Genomic DNA, 9,686 nt, shown 5'->3' with positions numbered 1-9,686 from the left:
GATAATTTGAGCTGGACTGACCTAGTGGCTCTGGAGCTATAGCCGTTGAATTACTCAAAATAGCGAAAACTGACAGTGTCCGCTCTCTAACTTGATATATTCTTATCCAATGTTCATCAAACTCGGTCGCAACGATTAAATGATTTCTCGGCCAAGTTTGATAACCAACTGGATCCTCCAAGTCTTTTCGAAGTTATGATCCTTGAATTACCCAGAATTGTTAACAAACAGGTTATCACATGGATCAGGTCCTTCCTGCTCGGCAGAAAGCAGTCAGTACTCGTGGACGGAACGAAATCCGACGGCTCAGTCCTTGGCCCCTCTTATTCCTATTATACATAAATGATCTACCTCAGTCTACAATCACAAGTCAGGTTATTTGCAGATGACAGCGCAGTTTACCTCACAATCTCTAAAGAACAAGACTGCGTCACACTACAATAGGACCTCCAGAAACTAGAAACCTGGAAGCATGTCTGGGAGATGGAATTCAATCCCAGCAAATATTAGGTCATGAACATAACAAGAAACAGAAAAAAATTGCACACAATTATATGTTACATGGTCAAATCCTGGAAGTGGTCTCCAGTGCAAAGTATCTAGGTGTTGACATAACAAATGGTCTCTCCTGGAATACATAGTATAGATAGAATCTCAAACAATGCAAACAAATCACTGGGTTTCCTACGCAGAAACCTTCCAGTCAAACACCAAAATATTAAAGAAACCTCCTATAAACTCTAGTTAGACCACAATTAGAGTATGCCTCTACGGTATGGTCACCACACACAGAGAAACATACATAAGATAGAAATGGTACAAAGAAGAGCAGCCAGGTGGATAAAGGGTCAATATTCAAACTATGATAGTGTAACAAACATGTTAAATGATCTTAGTTGGCAGACACTCAAGGACAGACGGACAATTGCTAGACTTTTCATGTTCTACAAAATCGTTCATGGTTATGTAGCTATTTCAATCCCTCTGTATCTATATAGTACAGCCATTGAGACGAACTCGTCATATGCACGACCATTCCCTCAGGCAGATCCATACAAACATTAATGTTTTCAAGTTACACCGTTACCATATGGAATCAACTGCCACCCCTGATCGTTAATCAGCCTGATCCTGAACATTTCAGACAAGCTGTTAAATCATCGCAACTACTACTAAATGACCACACCCTGTTTTTATCCTGATTTTATTCTTGTTAATACAGTTTTATCTTGCACTATCTTCCTTTGACGTCTTAATTACTGTCATTCTTTATTACTTTTATTCTGGCACAGACGCGCACCTGCTAGTTATACCTGAAAGGGGCGTCAAACAGTATAGATACATACATACATACTTTGTTCAAATTTACAGTGTCTGCCCTCTTCAGCACTTAGCAGTTTTTATTCAATGTTCTCTAAATTTGGTTACGATATTTATGGACATACTATCTCAGACAAGTTCGATAGCCAGCCGGTTACTCACAGTCACTTTTGAGTTATGGCCATTTAATTACTTAAAATTGCGAAAATTGACATTGTCCGCGTAATGAGTTTAGCAGCTTTTATCAAATGTTCACCAAACTAAAATAGAAAACGTGAAAACTCCACAGGTCGTTCAACACAACAAAAACGAAAATGTTGCAGGCTCAGTCAGGATGTTTATTGGCATATCATCTTCCACAAGTTCGATAGCCAGCCAGATAGGCCTAGTCTTTGCTACTCTGGCAGGTGACGGGCCTAATTAATGAAAGTTTGTCATTCTTGTTGTTATTTAATTGATTTTAGGAATTCCAGTGCGACTTGTTTTTTATATATATAATTTGCGCTTTGCTCTTTGTTTCTTGCGTTTTTATGTTTTGCTAAGCGTTTAAAAGCATATACAGCCCATTCTCTGTCCAGTTTGCCTGGAACCTACATACTGTAATTGCAGTCTCTTTCAGTGTGTGCAAGAGTTGTAATAGCTGCATAAACAGTCTATAACAGATCAATTAATTCCATATATTTGTCAATTTTCATAACTTACAAAATTACATTCTTACAAAATATCCTTACTGCCGTAAAGAGTGGGGACTTAACGCCCTTCCAGATCTCACTCCCCGTATATTCCCCTTATGATATTGACAATGATAAACTCTCATAGTATACACGTACTTATAAACATCACCGAATAAAGTAATTGTGCGTCTTAACCTCGCTGCCGACGAAAACGCAAACCTTGTGATGAGAGAAGGCTTCTGGCCTAAACATATTAAATGTGCACCATGGATGTCACGTGATGCTCGTCGAAGGTTAGAGATTAGGCGGACGCGTGCCCATATCCCAGACGTCCATGCTTGGTCGCGTAAAAATGGGGCAGACAGACTTAATCAAACAGACACTTTTGTGCATGAAAATCGGTTTAACTTTCTTATAGAACAAATAGATTAGTCTGAAATTGTATGTACTATTCAATATTCAAGTGTCAAAATACTTAAAATGGATCTGTTAAATATAATGACTTGGAATGTTACTGGTATTATGTCCAGTGCATCATACCTAGGGGACATACTTAAATCAAAACAAATTGATATTTGTGGTTTATCTGAACATTGGCTTTTCCCACACAATGTATATTTCTTTAACAGTATTACAAGTGATTATAATTACCATGTTGTATGCGATACAGACTTAACGGTTTTCAGCAAGAGAAAAATAGGTAAAGGGGGCGTTGCTATAATGTGGCTTAAAAAATATGATAATTATGTTTTACCTCTATGTATTGATGATGACCGGATTATTGGTATACAGCTACAAATTTCTCCAGCGCAATACATATTTATATTTCAAGTATATTTCCCTTGTATAAACTATTCAACTAGTGTTTTTACAGAATATGTTGACAAATTGTATGATTTATATAATATGTATTCTGGAAGCGGGATAACTCTTTTCATGGGCGATTTTAATGCTAGGTTTCAGCATAATGCGTTAAATGGACGTGATTTATATTTCATTAACTTTCTGTCAGATTGTAACTTAAAGGCAGTCAACACGTTATCGTCGTGTATTGGTGCTGATCACACATTTGTATCTTACGACAATAAGTATAGGTCTTTAATTGATTATATTTGTGCACCGGTAGAAATACTAGATTTGATGAGATATTGTGAAATTGTAGATGATGACAGTTTGAATGTCTCAAGACATAGACCTATTATAGCGTCATTCCATAAATATGTAGACTTTTCTGTTGAACCTACATGTGATATGTACAATGTAAATTGGAAAAAGGTAACTGATGACGATATAATGTATTACCAGTCTTTATTGCTATCTGATAGTGAGTTTGTAAATCTTGAAGTGTGCTGCCCAGAGAGAGAGAGACGATTTGGACACTATATACTCTAAGTTCACAGAGAAAGTGTTGAGTAGTGCTAGACAATCTCTTCCGCGTAAACGCTTCAAGCCATTTCTGAAACCCTTTTGGAACCACGAACTTGCAAAATATCATAGACAGATGAAATCTTTCCGTGAGTCATGGTGTTGTGATGGCCGGCCGCGTAATGATGCCAGCATTAGTTATGCGAACTACAAAAACTCTAAGCGTGTATTTAGGCGCATGCATCGAATTTGTATTGAAAATTATTTGACATCTATTGACCAAGAGCTTGATAAAACAGCTGAAATAGGCACGGATCAGTTTTGGAAACTAGTACGACATAGGAAAAAGAAGTCTCAGTCAAAAATGTCCTCTGGAATTAAATTTCATGATACTGTTGTCAGAGACCGAGAACAGTTAACAGAGCGATGGGGTCTATATTTTAAGTCGTTATATTCACCGGCAGAATCTCAAGATTTTGATGAACAGTGGAAGTATACAGTTACTACGGTTGTTGAAAATGCTTTTAATAACATTAAACCAGATGAACATGTGAGGGTTTTGCCAGATGATGTATCCAAAGCAATCGAAACGTTACCAAAAGGAAAAGCCTGTGGTGAAGATAACATTTCATATGAGCATCTCATTTTCGGCAAAGCTGTGATCTCTAGTGCCTTAGCAAATATGTATACACACATGTTACGACACGGATATATACCAGACTCCTTAAAACGTGGCATTATTATTACACTGCATAAAGGTGGTAATAAACGTAAGGACGATCCGAACAATTATCGCGCTATAACACTGTCGTCATCTGTATTTAAAGTCTTTGAAATGGTATTGTTAGCGAGATGCAAGGATAAACTAATAGACACGTTAAGCCGGCAACAGGGTGGCTTTCAAGAAAAACTGGGATGTTTAATGACGTCCTTTGTTTTACGTGAGTGCATTTATTTTTCACGCGAGAATTCTTCGAAACTTTGTGTGTTTCCTTGACGGCAAACAGGCTTTTGATAACGTATGGCATGACGGACTCTTTTACAAACTGATTGAAGCTTATATTGATACTACTACTATAATAGCCTTTAAAGATATGTACTATAATGTGACCAGCCGAGTAAGATACCAAGGTTTATTTTCGAGCATGTTTCCGGTACTTCAAGGAACTAGACAAGGGGGGAAAAGTTCACCTCTGTTTTATCTTGTTTTTATCAACGGTCAAATAAAGGATCTTGAATGCAATGGACAGGAAATGTGTATTTACAACATGAACTTGTGTTCTCCTACAGTGGCCGATGACATGTTGCTGGTGTCTTTCTCTAAATATGGCATGGACAGTATGCTGGACATTTGTTATAATTATGCACGGAAGCGGCGATACAGATATAATGCAAATAAATGCGGCATCATGGTGTTTAACAACAATACGAATTGTGTTGATTCGGTTCAGTCGTTCACCCTTAGTCGTGAAACTATTCAGGAGGCTGAATGTTATACACATCTTGGGCTTATAACGGACACGTTCCTTTCTACCTCTAAACCAATATGTAAAGCATGTACGAAACTTCGTGGAACATTCTTAAATATTTCGAGTAGTGGAATCCATCCTGTAGCATTAAATCCTATTACGTCCAGAGCTATATACAGATCTATTGTTATTCCGAAGTCACTGTACGGGTGTGAATTGTGGAACATGTACTCAAAAACGGATATGCTTAAACTTGAACGGGCGCATAGATTTTGTCTGAAATTCATGCAGCAGTTAAGGCAGAACATAAGTACAGACTTCTCGTTGAGTGTTATAAACCTCAGCTCCATAGAAACAATGATTGATTTCAAGAAACTCCAGTTCTTCGGGCAATTGTGTCGCCTTCCGTGTCAGTATCTAGCTAAACACATATTTCTCCACCGGTTAACTAGATTTTTAAAATTTGATAATCAAACTTGTGGTTTTTTGCCTGATATTTACAGAGTACTTCAAAAATACGAATTGTTAGGCTACTTGAAAGTCTACGTACGCACCGGAGTTTTCCCCTCAAAATTGTCGTGGAAAGTCATCTTACAAAAGACAGTAGTGAAGCCAGATCACCTCAAACGGATAGTAAGGCTCTGTGAAAATAGACCGATTTTAAATACCGTTCTCAATGTAGAAAAACCAAGTCAATTATGGTTGTTAGCAAGGAGAAACCCAAAACTGTTAAACATATGTTCATTTCTTGTAAATTTGATAGGTTCGATGTTGTCTTCACACTTTGTGCAAATAAGTAAAAAGTGTGAATTGCTGTGTGAAGACATTCACGTACATCTGATTTGCTTCTGTCTGAAAAATGCCTCTATACGGATGCAACTGTGGGATTCTATAATAGACTTATGCGGCATGAGGGCATTTACACAGCTTTTCCCACTGTGCCCGAGAGAGCAGTGCTGGTACCTCCTTAATCTCGCAATAGAAAGCAATGAATACTGTCTTAAGTACTACAGTATTACTAAATACATGAAACGTATGATACTGCATGAATAAGATTACGGTAATCATTTATAAAATGTATATGCAATTCAAATTTGTTATGCTCGTACGTCAGTTTTAATAAAAATAATGTTTGTTTTCATGCAAGGTTTACGGTCAATGCCGGGGGCACGGCTGTATTGTGTTTCACAAGTACATCTTTTTCCAAACTGATTATGTATAATTTCTTAATTGATGATCCTGTTGACCTGTGCTAGTTAACTCTTACTGATGCCTTAAAGTGTATGTAATTAGAACTTACGTGACATTGTGTAAACATATAAATATGTGTGGTATGTGTATATGTTTATATAGGATTTTATATATATATTATGATATTCAATGCTGTATATATGTCCAGCTCTTCAGTATTGGAGGAAATAAAAGAATCTATCTATGTCCCTCCATTTAATGTAATGTTCAACTTTAAATCATGTGCTCTATCCACTGCACCATTTTCGGTCCTAAGTAAGGGATTATCCTCTGTCCTTTATATATATTACACTTTGACAATTGGATAATTACTCAAAAGTTTAGCTATAAATATTGGAAATTTTGGCCAAGGGAAATCTAGAAATGGAATGGGCTCCGTGGTCGAGTGGTTAGCGTTCTCGCCTTCAAATCAAGAGACCCGGGTTCGATTCTGCTCTGGTGACTACGTTTTATTTCTATATATTTTTTCTTTCTGTGAACCTTCTTCGTGCGTTACCTTAAAGCTAAGGATATCAATTCAAACGTTCAGAGTTAATTTTCACTTAATTAATTTAGCAAAATAGAATAATTATTGCTCGACGGTGACGATGAAACAGTGCTTATAAAACAGTGTTGTCCATGAAATGGCTTCATCTTGAAGGTAATGGACGGAACCAAGCAATAAACAAGTCAAATGGTTTATCGCGGCCAGAAATTTGTACAAACCGGACAAAGTTGCGAAATTGTCATTTGTGCAGGAAAGAAGCGTTTACCATAATGTCCAGTACTGGACAGGTATAGTGACCATGCACGGACACAGCCAATTTTCCCAGAGGGGGTCCGATCCCCTGCCCCCCACCCCCCTCCCCCCGCCCTGGAAATTTTGCAATTTAGCACTTCATTTTTTGCATTCTGGGACAGTTTTATGGACTAACCTGTTAAATTTGGGAAAATAATAAAATCAAGCTTTTTTGAAGGTAAATATCTTAGTTTCTTTTAGATAAATAATATGAATTATGTCGGGGTCGTATGTAACAGCAGCCGCATATACTTTACATGCACTCCTAATGTTGCCTTTTTCGAAAAACATTTTCTTTCCTTCTTGTCTTCTTTCCTTTTTTAAAGATTTTCCAGAGGGGGTCCGGATCCCCGGTCCCCCCCCCCCCCCCCATCTGGATCCGCGCATGGTGACATATCAGGCTTTCTGTTTATGCAGGTAAACTTGTGTTTGGTTAAATTTCAACAGAGCACAATTGTCTGAACAGTGCACAAACTCATAACTGTTTTTTCAGGCAAGGGTGGAAAAAAGTGGTGGACAATGAAAGCAGTAGGCTAACATTTTTATTAAAAAAAAATAAACAATGAGACAAACATTTCCAACATCTTTGGACGGTTCAAAAATACGATAAAGCCCGAAACGCGTGAAAATGTTCCGAATGTAAATCGGGTGAAGTAAGTGCTCTATGTAGATTATGCGTCTAGATTGATTAAACTGGGCGAGTCTACTTACTTATTACTTGAGGATGAAAAAAAAAACGTGTTTTTTAAATGTTGCTCTTAAACAAGGGTGGCGGTTGAACTACTAAAAGTATAACAGTTGATTCACAACAAATTGTACGGTATGTTTTATAATCAATAGAAGCTAGTCGTATTTACGCTTATGAGACCTGTTTCACCCACAAGTAAAGAATTCACAGGTCCATCATGAAATATTTTCCCCATCGTGCAAATACTTGTCCTATTCAATATGATCGCGGCAAATGAGTTGACGGAGGCAAAATGGCTTTTCAGACACTGTCAGTTATAGACGAGATATAGGAGAAATGTTCGGCCATGTCCTGTCTATTTTGTCAAAGCATACGTGAAATCCTTAACTCACCAAGAGTTCACAGGTAGCTGCCCATCACATTCTGAAGGAAAACGAAAAAGCTAGAGAGGAGCTAAAACACCAACTTTATATAATGTTTAGCCAGGATTCCCCGTATTCTGCTTTACTTTATTTATCGCATACGACGTTTCTGCAGCATCATGCATATTTCAAAATCAAGCCAAAAGAATGTTACGTTACTCAATTATGTCCCAAATTTATACTGTTTTGCGATTTCAGCATAGCATGCAATGGAATTAAGAGAAATAGCTCTACAGCGCAAAAACGACTGAGGATTATTTGAATCCGCCATTACGCGACTACCATTTTCTTTTCGCGCCATTTTGACCCCTATCCAGTGCCTGTTCAATATACGTGAAGGGAAAAGCAATTAATGGTGTCTAACATGAATCGAATAATTCTGGTTGAGATTGAACAGGAAAAAGAATGGAGTTATTACATGTACACAAGATACAATAGTAAACGAAAGCATTTGGCATCTTAATGAAAAAAAAGTCTGCATTACATTAAGATTCTCCAATTTACACTCTCAAATTAATATAATTTTAGTTATAAAAGTGGAAAAAAATATTTAAAAAAAGAAAGTATCAAGTCGAATGCAGGATTCAAACCGCAGCATGTCACTCTATTTTATGTAACGTTCAATTTTAAATCATGTGCTCTTTCCACTGCACCATTTTCGGTCCTAAGTAAGGGATTATCCGCTGTCCTTTATATATTACACTTTGTCAATTGGTTAATTACTCAAAAGTTAGCTATAAATATTGGAAATTTTGGCCAAGGGAAATCTATAAATAGAATGGGCTCCGTGGTCGAGTGGTTAGCGTTCTCGCCTTCAAATTAAGAGACCTGGGTTCGATTCTGCTGTGGTGACTACGTTTTATTTCTATATTGCTTTTCTTTCTGTTAACTTTCTTCGTGCGTTACCTTAAGCTAAGGATATTAATTCAAACGTTCAGAGTTAATTCACACTTATTTAATTTAGCAAAAAAGAATAAACACTGCTCGACGGTGACGATGAAGTAGTGCTTATAAAACAGTGTTGTCCTTCACACAAAAGCAACGAGTAGCTTCATGAAAGTGGCTTCATCTTGAAGGTAATGGACGGAACCAAGCAATAAAGTACTGCTCAAATGAGTTGACGGAGACAAAATGGCTTTTCAGACACTGTCAATTATAGACGAGATATAAGAGAAATGTTCGTCCATGTCCTGTCTATTTTGTCAACGCATATGTGAAATCATCTCATCAAGAGTTCACAGGTAGCTGCGCATCACATTCTAAAGGAAAACGAAAAAGCTAGAGGGGAGCTAAAACACCAACTTTATATAATTTTTGACCAAGCGAAATCTATAAATAGAATGGGCTCCGTGGCCGAGTGGTTAGCGTTTTCGCCTTCAAATCAAGAGACCCGGGTTCGATTCTGCTGTGGTGACTACGTTTTATTTCTATATTCAGAGTTAATTCGCACTTATTTAATTTAGCAAAATAGAATAATTATTGCTCGACGGTGACGATGAAATATTGCTTATAAAACAGTGTTGTCCATCACACAAAAGCAACGAGTAGCTTCATGAAAGTGGCTTCATCTTGAAGGTAATGGACGGAACCAAGCAATAAAGTACTGCTCAAATGAGTTGACGGAGGCAAAATGTCAATTATAGACGAGATATAGGAGAAGCGTTCAGTAATTTCCTGTCTGTTTTGTCAACACATACGTGAAATCCTTAACTCATCAAG

This window comes from Mercenaria mercenaria, chromosome 9 (assembly GCF_021730395.1).
Source record: "Mercenaria mercenaria strain notata chromosome 9, MADL_Memer_1, whole genome shotgun sequence".
Classification (NCBI taxonomy): domain Eukaryota; kingdom Metazoa; phylum Mollusca; class Bivalvia; order Venerida; family Veneridae; genus Mercenaria; species Mercenaria mercenaria.
The sequence above is the reverse complement of the archived record's forward strand: the minus strand, read 5'-3'. Positions refer to the sequence as shown.